The sequence below is a fragment of the Alligator sinensis genome, unplaced genomic scaffold (assembly GCF_000455745.1).
Source record: "Alligator sinensis unplaced genomic scaffold, ASM45574v1 scaffold227_1, whole genome shotgun sequence".
In the NCBI taxonomy this organism is placed as follows: domain Eukaryota; kingdom Metazoa; phylum Chordata; order Crocodylia; family Alligatoridae; genus Alligator; species Alligator sinensis.
Window position 1 is genome coordinate 1,181,117 of NW_005841966.1, and position 12,347 is coordinate 1,193,463.

Genomic DNA, 12,347 nt, shown 5'->3' on the forward strand with positions numbered 1-12,347 from the left:
ATCTGAAAGCTGCACATTCACAAGGGCGTCTTGCCTGTTCACACTGCCCATTTCTTTGCACAGTTAGTTGCACTTGTGAATGTGTAGTTAAAGATGTACAGTAACGTGTAAAAGATTTGCTAGTTAGCTTAGGTGCTGGTACCTTTAAAACTTGTCCAGGGTGTTAATCCTGCTGGGCACTGAGACCTCAGTCATCAAAAAAGGAGGAATGGTTGCTACACTAGTACAGAATATGCTCTGAAAGCTGAAACATTTGCTTCTGACATTTTTTGCTGCTGAAAAGGGGCAAGTATAATTTTGGAGTCAGAGATAACAGATAACTCTCTGTTGTCCCTGTCTCTAAGCCACCTTGTCATCCAGCCAGTTCCAACCAATGCAGTCTTCCCTAAAGGAGAACAGAAAGTGGTACAGATCATTCTGTGTGCTTTACAACTTATGCACTGTTCTAGACCCTGGAAGTTTTGCTTGCCCTTGTGGGAGAAGATTTACAGCCCAGCCCATGAGCCTTACTTTAATGCTGATGATGCAGCTCAAGTGGAGTTTCTCCTGTGGAATGCCAGTGTCCTTCTGACCCTAAGTGCCCATAAGGTTGGGAATAGACATCATCTTTGTACCTCCATAAAAACATTTTTGTTGGCCCAAAGGCCAAGCTAACAGATGTCCAAACCACTTGTCGCACCACAAATAGTCACCACAACTAAGTCAATATCATTTTGTGTCATTCTTAATGATGGACATCTGTTTATGTTGTGGTGCAAGAGCAAAGGCCGCTCAGAGCTGCTCGCACTCTCCAGCTGCCCAGGGCAGGTGCTCTGTGGGCTTGGGAGACCCAATCTTGTGCATCCAGGGAATTCTTGGTGTGTGCCTCCAGAAGCAGGGGAAGTTGGGGTTTCCTTGCATACTGACATGAATCCCTAGGATCTATGGGGTGCATCTTGGTAAGCAGGGAAAGTCAAACAGGTACTCCAAGGGCTTGAGGCTCCCAATACCACACAGGAATTCCCAGGGTGCACAGGACCAGTTCCCTCAAGCCCTGGGAGAACACGTTGCCCATGTTTCTCAGCATCAAAGGGTGTGACAATGGGCAACGTATGTTTTGCCCAGTGAAGCAAATCAGCTGTGCCAGGACACATCCTTGCACAGCTGATCTGCTCCATTTGCCAACATCTATTTCTACCCCAAGCGACTCAACTGATCTGCATCTATGAGTACCTTGGGAGATTGTCTTGCATATATTATCTGTTTAGTTTGCTAGATTTAGGGAGAGCTAAGGGAAGGATAATTTGCCTATTGGACCATGTATAAAACTTAAACAGTTCAAGAGTTGGATAGTGCATTTCTTTATAAGAAGTATTCAATTTACTTTTAACCTTTGTTTTGACTCCTTATGCTGTTTATGACTATACTTTCCAATAATGCTCATCTGTCACCCTGGAGCCTTAAGAAAAGTTAAACTCTCTGAACTGCTGGCTGTGCATGCCCATTCTGGTAAGACCATCAGGGTGATATTTTGAGACTTCAGCAGCTGGGGAAAGGCCATCTGGAAACGTGAAAGTTATTGATTAGTTAGCTGATTTTCTCCCTGGCTTACAAATTATCACCGTAATTTATCTTTTGTCTCGTTTCCAACAACAACAAAAAATATCCCCTCTAATGTCATCCATTTGGAGTTCTAATGTTTGTATCCTTGCTTCCTTAGAGCACTGTGTGCAATTGTACTCAAGGACAGAATGCAGCCCTTTTGTGCACATTCTTAGGAAATTGCAAAGCACCACTAATTGATCCAGTTTCCACTAAACTGACAATACAACAAGCCTGGACAATACTACAAATCAGGTCAGTGCTACTCCAAGCTAAAAACCTAGGCTGCTCAAAAACCTTGTGTAATGTTGCCTAGTGGAACAGACTTTGTAAGTTTGCAAGTTCCCCTCAGCTTCTTGAGTGCAGTAATTGCAAGATAAGCAAGGATCATTTGATAACCTCTCCTTCTCTTTTAAATAATATTATTATTGTTAGAGGGAAAGAAAGAGATGCTTTAGAGTATAAGATAGGGTTGAGTCCATCTCCCTTCATATATGCTTTCATTATATTTATTAGGTCTGTGCGAGTAGGCAGCTATTCGGTCTGGCTTCAGATCCGGCCACTTCAGATGTCAGCGATCTGATCCAGAGCTCTGGATCAGTTTCCCGCTTCGATCTGGCTGAAGCGGCTCCGAAGCTTTGGAGCCACCTTGGAGATCCGGCCATAGGGTATACTAGGGTATCAATGAACTATCTATAACTTTGTTGTTTTTACTGCAACATTGGAACTGCACCCCAAATTCTTGAAAGCAAAACTCATGTCATGTGTATGTTTTACACCACAGGGGGGTGAAAACTGCAGGGGTGGTAGCCCCTGCTGAGGCCATGAAGCTTTCCAAGTTTCAAGAAGATAGGTGGAGGGGTTTGGGGGAAACTGTACCTCAAGCTGCGGACAAGGAAAACTTGTGACATGGGTGACACTGTGTGTTAAGGTGCAGCAGGGTGAAAGCTGCAAGCCTGCTAGCCCCTGCTGAGGCCACGGGGCTTGCCAGCTTTCAAGGAGATAGGTGCAGGGGCTTCTGGGTTCTGGGGCCCTGCACCTCTAGCTGCTGACAGGCAAAACTCGTGACATGGGTGCTTGTGGGACTGACTGTGTCTGTCTTGGGGCACTTGATGGTCTGTATTGATTATTTCCTCTCTTTATTCTGTGGTTTTGTAGGTGTTAATCCTTTCTTGTTAACTGGTTACATTAGCTAGCTACTGTGTATTGAGCCGGTCCCTGAGTGAATCATCACTAATCACTTTTGATTAGTGACTGGTAACACAGTAACTTAGCAGCCAGGCCTGCAGTAGTTCCCACCCCTGCCCACTCCCCAAGACAGAGACAGTCAGTTGCACTAGCACCCATGTCACAAGTTTTGCCTGTCAGCAGCTAGAGGTGCAGGGCCCCAGAACCCCTGTACCTATCTCCTTGACAGCTGGCAAGCTTCATGGTCTCAGCAGTGGCTACCATCCCTGCAGCTTTCACCCTGCTGCGCCTTAACACACACAGTGTCACCCATGTCACAAGTTTTCTTGTCCGCAGCTTGAGGTGCAGTTCCCCCCAAACCCCTGCACCTATCTTCTTGAAACTTGGCAGGCTTTGTGGCCCCAGCAGAGGCCACCATCCCAACAGTTTTTACCCCCTGTGGTGTAACACATACATGTGACATGAGTGACATGAGTTTTGCTTTCAAGAATTTGGGGTGCAGTTCCTCCCAAACCCCTGTATCTATCTTCTTGAAACATGGCAGGGTTCATGCTCTCTGCAGAGGCTACCACCCCTGCAAGTTTCATCCAAATCAGACAAAAAACAACGAAGTTATAGATAAACAGTTTTTACCCCCTGTGGTGTAACACATACATGTGACATGAGTGACATGAGTTTTGCTTTCAAGAATTTGGGGTGCAGTTCCTCCCAAACCCCTGTATCTATCTTCTTGAAACATGGCAGGGTTCATGCTCTCTGCAGAGGCTACCACCCCTGCAAGTTTCATCCAAATCAGACAAAAAACAACGAAGTTATAGATATTTCATTGATTCCCCATTATACCCTATGGCCGGATCTCCGAAGTGGCTCCAAAGCTTTTCCAAAGCAGTTCGGAAGCTCTGAACCTCTTTGGGAAGCCTAAAGAAGCCAGCACTTCGATCCGGACATGCTGCTTTGGACTCCAAAGCATCTGAATCTTCTCTGGATCCAAAGCATGGTCTGAAGCCTCACACAGCCCTAGTATTTATGTGTTTTTCTATTGAACTCAGGTGCATGAGATTGTATTTTGGAGGCAGGGAGGATTACCTCCACTTTACAGGTAAGAAAACTAAGACCCAGAATGGGTTAGTGACTTTCTCAAGATCATGTAAGTAGCCGTGACAATAGGAACTAGACTCCAGATTTCTCACGTGCTAGTCTAATGTCCTCTATATAAACTACCTTTACTATGTACAAAGGAAGATGTTATTATTACATCTACCACCACTATGACCAACACCACCAGATAGGTCTATGTATTTGATGCATTTAATATTATCCGTGTAATAATAATATTGAATAGCAAAAAAGCAAAGACTATATTAACAGAAAAGGAAAAAATAGTATGAAAACCAATGTAACTATATGCTTTAAAACTTGTTCTAAAAGATAAGTGATCTTTTATCTCAAATGTCCAGAATTTCTCTCTCTACAACTGGGGTATATTTTATTCAATAATATTTCTTCAATGTACTTTTGTTGTGCTTTCTTCCCATGGTGAGAAGAGAAAAATAATTTAAAACTGGGATGGACCCCGATCCAGTAGCCCCTATTCAGACAACATTACTTCTAGCTTATAAGATCTGTAGTTCCCCAACTATGGGAATAAAACTTACTGCAATTTTGCTGCATATTTACTACAAGATACAAGGGGAGAAAAAGAAAAAAAAGTTATACTGTTGTGTTAACAGTTTTGTTTGGGATATGGAACTTTATACCTTCTCCTCTAACAAATACAGTAATTAGAGCAATTTTTTTATTAAGAATGAATCAATGCTATTGTTGAGTGGAAAGGTTTTAATGGGCATTTGGTTTAAAGAATCTCTGAAAAGAATTGGTCAACTGCCAGAAGCTGTTTGCAATGACAAATAGCTCACAATGAATTGTTTAGAAAGAAAGCACCACTTTTTGTTTAGAAAACAAATCTGCATGCCTGCCAGACTAACTTGACTACTAAAAATGTTGTGATCTGAGATCTTTAATACAATGTTAGTTTGTCTTCCTGAGTTTGCATCTTTCAGGTCTTGAAATAGTAGCCAAAGGCAATCTGAATGAAACTCCCCTAACTGGGTCCCATTTGTAGAGGAGCAAGCTATTTTGCCAAGTCTTTCATGTGTATTTCTTACTGTCATTATTTTCCCTCTACCTTTATTCAGGCTATAACCTGAAAGTATCTCTTTGTAATGATTTGCAGATGTTTTTGAGAACTGTAATGCATGTGTTTGATCATCTAAATTTGGAAAGCTATTGTTTGGAGCTGCAAAGCATCTTTATTGAATGTCTCTTTCAAACCATTCATGAATAAAAGAAACAGTCTGGTGGTCTCTATCCAGTCTCAACTGTTAGGAAACAACCATTTAAAACATTATTTCAGTATTTCACACTGCACAGTCATTTCATGAGAAATACTATAAATGGGGATGGCTTCTAACTACCAGAGCTGGTTTGCGCAGTGTTTGGTGAGTCCAATCAAACTGGTCTGGCACTTACAAAGGATTACAATCAACTTTCTCCACAGAGTAGAATAGGAGTCTCTGTCCAGTTACGTAACACTGTGCAACACTTTTCCCATGTCTGAGCAGGAACGATTTCCGAGAGGTCACGTTCCATGTTTGGTGTGTTTATCATTGGTCAGTCTAAAAATAATATATGTTTACTTATTCTTTAAAGACCAAATGCTTTCATACACATAATTTCTTCACTTCAACAAAGCTGCTGTTGAAATCAAAAGTTATATTTTGTTCACTGATGTGCATGTGTTGTGAGGAATTCCCTCTGATTCATTCTTTGTTATTTTAGACTGCATTTCATGCAACAACTGCATAAATTGTGGCATTACACATTGAAGATTACAAAACACCAGGGATGTCAAATATATGGCCCCATGGAGCCTCTGTATCCAGCGCAACTGAGCTATTGATGTGCAATGGAAGTTGGGGCCACTACCCCTGGACTCGCTGTCTTGGACCCCTTGTAATTGCTGCTGGACCTATTGCCACCACAGCTGCTAGGACCAAGGTGAGTTTGACACTGCTGTGATGGGGATGAGAAAATGAGGATGTTTTATATATATAATCATATTAATATCTCATTTTCATCACAGGGGAAAATGCTATTTTAACCAAATATCATTTTAACTTTTAAATAAATACCTTATTTCAAAGTCCTACACATCATGGTAAATATTAGACAACAGATTCACTGCTACAACTTGTTAGACAACCTGTCCAGTAAAAGAAGAGAAAATTTGCTCATTCAGGCTGAAATGATTGCCATGTGAATCTGTCAGTTTTTGCTTTATGGGAGATGTAACGGGATAAGACAATAAAGCATCAAAATCCTTGCTTTTTTCTGGGTAGAAATGTGAATTTGATATTAGTTTCCAGACAGTAAATCTGTTTAAGGATAATAAAAGGGAAAAAAAATAGGGAACCAATGAGTATGATTAATTTGCCACAAAAGGAGGCCAGATGAGTCAGCCCTTAATTCATTGTTATCAGCAAATCAATGGCCTCAGTTATCATTTGCCCTTTAAATGCTTTCTTTGGGTTTTTTTAAATCTTCCTATTTAATTTTTTTATGTGCAACTCTACAGACAGTGGAATGTGTGTAACACATAGGCCAGTGAAATTCCCAAGCCAATGCAGGTCTAATTCTGCAGGTATTATAGTTCCTGGGGGGGCTTTGTCTGTGTGCCAAATACGGGACAATGACCTATTTTCTTTCTTTTGTTCTCTCTTGCTCTTTTTAAACTTAAGACAGGAACACACATCAGATGGGACACATTTAAGTGACCATGCCAAGACTCTCCTCCCCTTTGTAGTGTTATGCTACATACAGCAGGCCCACTATGCTATATATACTATTCCAATATGCAGTCTCCTTTTTTTTCAAAGAAGTAGTACCAATAATTTGGGTGCAGACTCGATTGTTTTCTTTATAGTGAATTTTTGTTTTTGGAAAGCCAAATGGGTCCCCATTTTTTTACCTTTCCTTTCCCAGCAGAAAATAAGTGCTTGTTTCCTATTTGCTCTGATATATTAGTTTCACTGATGATGAAGTTTATACTCTGAATGAGATTTAGACTGAATGAGATTTAGACCTGAACCTGTTCAGCCTCAGCAAGTGGAGGTTGAGGGGGGATTTGGTGGCTGCCTACAAACTTGTTAGGGGAGATCAGCAGCAAATAGGAAGGGCCCTATTCCCCCCAGCAGCACCTGGGGTGACGAGGAACAATGGCCAGAAGCTGCTGGAGAATAGGTTCAGGTTAAGAGATTAGGAGGCACTATTTCACTGTTAGGGTGGCTAGGATCTGGAACCAACTTCCTAGGGAAGTGGTCCTCACTCCTACCTTGGGTAAATTAAAAAAGAAGTTGGACGAACGCCTGTCTGGGGTTGTGTGATCCCAGGGTGTGCCCCTGCCAGTGGCGGGGGGTCAGACTAGATGACCTGTTCAGGTCCCTCCTGACCCCAAACTACTATGAAACTATGAAACTGAAGATGGTTTATTTTCCATTGAACTGTTACTTTTTCATGCTAGTATCCTTCTCTCTCTCTCTCTCTCCCTCACTCCCCCTCCCCCTGCAACATGCTTCATCTAGGAACACTTGCAACACATACAAAAGAAGTGGGAAGGGTTTCTTTTTCCTAGTCTTCTAATTAGTATAATGTTTCCTGAGAGATTTCGTTATCCAACTGACCACCCACAAATGGTGAAACTGTGGCCCGTGGGGCTGGTGTAGCTACTGGAGCTGCTTTGTTGTCATGGCTCCAGAACTGAAAGGATGAAACACCACCCCTGCACTTCCATTTCCACTGCTGAATTTGGCATGGTGGGTCACTGTTGGGTACTCAGATTGACAGAAGCAGCAGCATTTACCTCCTGGATTGCAAAGCCCTGCCAATACACTGACTCTGGAAGCCAAGCTGACAAGTCACTGCCCTGCCACTTCAAGGGCAGAAAACAGGCAGCAGCCAGGTGCCTGATTAGGACAGCTCTTTTGGCCCAGTGATATAAGCTAGGCTGCAGTTTGCAGCAGGAAGGAAGGAGATAACATAAGGCTGAGAGGAGGTAAGGGCAGGGGCCATGGGGTGGAGGTGACCCCTTTGTCCTGGGCAAGACATAAGACATAAAACTGCAGCCTGCCAGGGTAGGGTGATCTGGTGGGGCTCCTAGTGGCATGGGAGCCCCCAGGAAATGCCAGGCCAGTTACCTCCCTGGTGAAAGGCGGGTTGGGGTGCCTTGTAATCCCAGTCCAAGATCCCTGGTGGCGTCCTAATGAGCAAGGAGAGCCCAGGGCTCATTAGGAGCCCTGAGGCAGACCCCAGGCCAAAGGAGGGACCTGGGGTCATTGTCAGGTGGCAGGTTAAACCTGGTGACGAGTAATGAGACCCTGAAAGAGAAGAGTGACGATTAGAGTAACCCTGTAAATGTGGGCAAGTGAGGAGGCCCAGTGAAGGCATAGTGGCCTGGCAAGGGGCCAGGAGCAAAATAGGCCTATCGTTATAGAATCGCTCAGTCAATGCTGAGGTGAGGGTAGCGGGAGACACCTAACAGACTGCACCAGGGCTGACTGAGGTGAGGAGAGGTAAGCCCGAAACCAGGTGAGACCAGGCGGGATGAGTGTGGCCCTGAGAGGGGGCAGTATGAAAGGCTGCATGAGAGCCAGTGGAGTAAATGGGATCCTGGTAAGAGAGGGGTGGCATGTGTGTGGCCCTCCAGGGCTGTTGTGAAGAGCTACAACTGTGTGCCCAGTTTGCTCCAGCCATAGGCTGGAAAAGTAACACCAGAGTAACATCTGTGAGGCATGGGACCCATGGAGGGAAGGTTGGAGCGAGTATTAGGCCCTTGTCAGCAGGGCAAATAATGGGTAGCCTCCCACCTTACTAACAACTCTCATATTTTTCCATCAAGGTGTGGAGGGAAGCAAAGCGGGCAGTTACCCCAGGAACAGGGCGGCTGGTGGACACCTGATGATGAGGCCACCCAGTTACACACCAGAGATGGGTTGTCTGGCCTGTGGGACCAAATGAGCTTTATATCTCTGATTTGGCATATTTATTCCTAGAGGTTCTGAAATATTGAAAATAAAAGAAAAAGTGAAAATGCATGACCTCTATTCAAAAAAACCCAAAAATGAACAAACCCAAGACACTTTCTGGACATGCATGCAGTGTTTAATTGATAGGACATACCAGTGCACGTACAAAGTAACTCTGCTACAAACTGAGACCAGAGCTGGCTCTATTTTATAACATCAAAGAATGAATGTGTCACAAGACATGTAACTTTTATTTAGGATTTTTCTGTGTAGTAAAAGCAATTAAAATGGATATTTTTAGCAACAAGCAGATGCAGACTGACATGGGTAGGCTATATATAAAGAACAGGTTCATACGGAATCCAGATATAGCAGAACTTATTGTGTTATAAGATGTATTAGTTATCATGATTTTTATATCTGAGTAAAATTTAGATTTTTCAGCAGAAATTACCCTTTTGGGGTAAAATCTACTTCCTTTATGGCTTTCACAGCCTTTGTCAGCCTGACAAAGAACCTGTGATTTCTTTGCTGGGGGAAAGGGCTTGGAGAATTGGAAAAGCATGAACATTCCTCAAAAAATGGGCAAGAATTCAGAAAGAAACCCATGAGTACATGAAACTTAACTTACCACCTTTTCTTGTCCGATGGAAGTATTAAGTTGATGAGAGAGGCAATTTAGGCCAGCTTCTTCTACTGCATTTTCCTCTCCTTTCTTTGAGTAATAATCTCCTTTCCTGCAGCTGAATATTGGCAAGGAGGTAGCAACAGTAAAATAGAGGGCTCTGTTCTATGTAAATATTATTTCCCTGCCTATTTTTTTTTTACTAACACTGACAGACCCAGCTATAAACAGTTTTGTGCAAGCTTTCTAATTTGGTCCATCACAACTTCACAGCAAGTTAAACAGGTCTTTGTGACTAGGGTAGATAAGCATGACAGAGAAAGAGACACTATAAACAGAGACAGAAAAAAAATACAAGTTCATATCTGGGTCAGTGAACAATTGCTGGTATCTGGGAAACAATGTCAATGAACAGCCACGCTTAATGTTGCTTTAAAAAAAATAAAGTGCTAAAGGCCTGATCTAGCTCACACCGAAAGCAGGAGGAGTCATTTAAAGGGACTTGGATAGGACCCTACTCCAAATGATGACCTTCTAAATATATTCTGTAAATCTAGTTATTTATTAGTATGTTGGAACACTAGATAAATCATCATAACAAAGTATATTTGGAATAAAACTATAAAGAAATTAATTGACAGGAAAGTTAAGTGAACTTGCTATTTTCCCTGTTACTAGAGGCAGAATTTTTCTGTAGTGTATGCTGCTTATTCATTCTTAGCCTTCCATTGAAACAATTAGATGCAGAGAAAAAATAGAATATGTAGAGCTATATTTTCAAAGCCCAGCAGGTGTTTCTGGAAAAAAACCCCAATGACAACATATGCATACTGTCACATACGAAAGCATTGAACTAGCAAATATAACATGTGAACATCTGAAAATTGCTCATACAAAATTTTGAACTTTTGTAGGTGGCTATGGATGCAGCATTTTGAGGATGCTGGTATGCTGGACATTATATACATGAACTTAATCCAAACCCTTCTTCCTCAATCTTTCTCCAAGATGCATATAATCAGAAAGCTACTGAAAAAGTTGTGGTTCTACTGACCAAGGAAAGTAGACTGAGATCCTTTCCAGTGCTAAGACTGTGCTGCACAGTGGCTAAGAGAACATTTATACCAGGAGAGGGGCTTGTGGCTCAGCTGAGGACAGCAAGAAATTCAAATTCTCAGAAGCTACTGCAGTTAGTTGAAGGCAGATGCAATTAAGTAGGTTTGCTGGTGTTCCATGGCTTTTGTTTTGTCAATACAGAACTCCTATCTACACTTTGTGATAAGATGGAGTACTTGTCCCTTAGTATCATTAATTGTTAAATATGATTCAGCACATAAAATGTTTATTAATGTCAACCCAGCACACACTATTTCCCTTAGATTTTCCAGAGTGTAAAGCTTCATATTAAGGAAGACACAGTTCTAAAAATTGTATCTAAATAAATGTCTTGTGAACTGCCTCGGTATCCCTGACAACTCATTTACCTCCTTTGCTCCTGCACACATGGATTCACTCTTTGGATGCCTACAGCAATGACTGTATTTTCTTCAGTGTTGTTTTCCTGACAAAGGCCAAAATAACATTACCAGTGAAAGTGTCATCAATACTATCACCAATGATCCATGTACTGCTGGTAAAACTTCAGCTGTTATGCCATTTATAACTCTATACTCTCCTTGTATATTTAGTACACTAATAACAATGAAACTAGTTATTATGCATTGATACTTCTGAAGTTTGATTACACTGAAGGAAAGATAAAAAATCACTATGTGGAAGAAAGTCAGTGATGGACATTGGCTCTTGCTCATTATTCTGATAAATACTTGTCATATTGGCCAATAAAAAACACGTTGTTCATGTCAATGCATAGCATCGTATTGATTGACATGTAAATTATTTGTCAGAATAGCAAACTAGAGCTGTCAATCAGCCTTAGATTTGTGTCTCCTCGTACTGCTTTCATGTGTCCCCATAGTCTATTGAGCAACATGGCAGATTACTAGAAGTTTATTGACAAACTGGAACATACTCTCAATTTCAAAATATATGCAAACCCTTTCAGGAGCAGAAGTTTAAAATGGGTGATTGAGTTTGTTCTTATCTTATCATTTGCAGAAAACCCTGCTCATATACCATTATGCAAATAGAATTGATGATTGTTGAGGTTTTTAACATGGTACAATTAAGGATAAGTCTACACAGCACAGTGCATATAGCTTGTTTAAAATTGGTTTGGATATTAGAAACAACATAGTTGAATTAACATGGTGCCTTATCCGGCTAATTAACTCTGCTGAAAAGCAAGGTAAGTTAGACCAAGTGAAGTGCCACATTAACATGGCTAGATTTGCAATACTGAAGTTAGCTTTTTCAAAGAGCATTTTGGCAGTCTTATAAGAAAAAAGACAAAGGTCATTTATACACATGCTGGGCCACGGGTGGGGGGGTGGAAAGTACAGCTGCTCTAATTTAAGTGTCCAGAGCATCACATGTATCAGTATCCCTGCACTGAAAAATGGTGGCAGGGGTGCTTTAACTAAAGCTCATCCAATGAGCTTTAGTTAAAGCACCCCTGCCAGCATTTTTCAGTGCAGGGACACTGATATACATGATGCTGGAGTCTACTGGAGCACGGTAATTACTACACTCCAGCAGACTTAATTAATTGAGTCTATAACTACAGAGTGTCAAAGCAGCCTCACTGCACATGTATAGGTGCCCAATGAGACTAAATTATCCTGCTGGTGGTAGAGGTAGGCTGTCAATAATAGGACTGAGACACAGTAGAATGAGCTGCCCAGGCAGTAACCATCCCACCCTGGAGCCTCATTCACTCCAGCCCCTGCCCCTGCCTCTGCCACACACCTTCC

At 42.0% G+C, this 12,347-nt stretch overlaps 1 long non-coding RNA gene across 1 annotated transcript in view; it reads left to right on the plus strand.

Moving 5' to 3' along the window:
• The first annotated feature begins 1,705 nt into the window (after positions 1-1,705).
• LOC112549788 overlaps positions 1,706-12,347 on the plus strand; it is a 15,974-nt gene continuing 5,332 nt past the window's right edge. The window contains exons 1-2 of the long non-coding RNA XR_003093305.1: positions 1,706-1,836; positions 5,608-5,826. This is a non-coding gene — a long non-coding RNA (uncharacterized LOC112549788). The remainder of the gene's footprint in view (positions 1,837-5,607; positions 5,827-12,347) is intronic.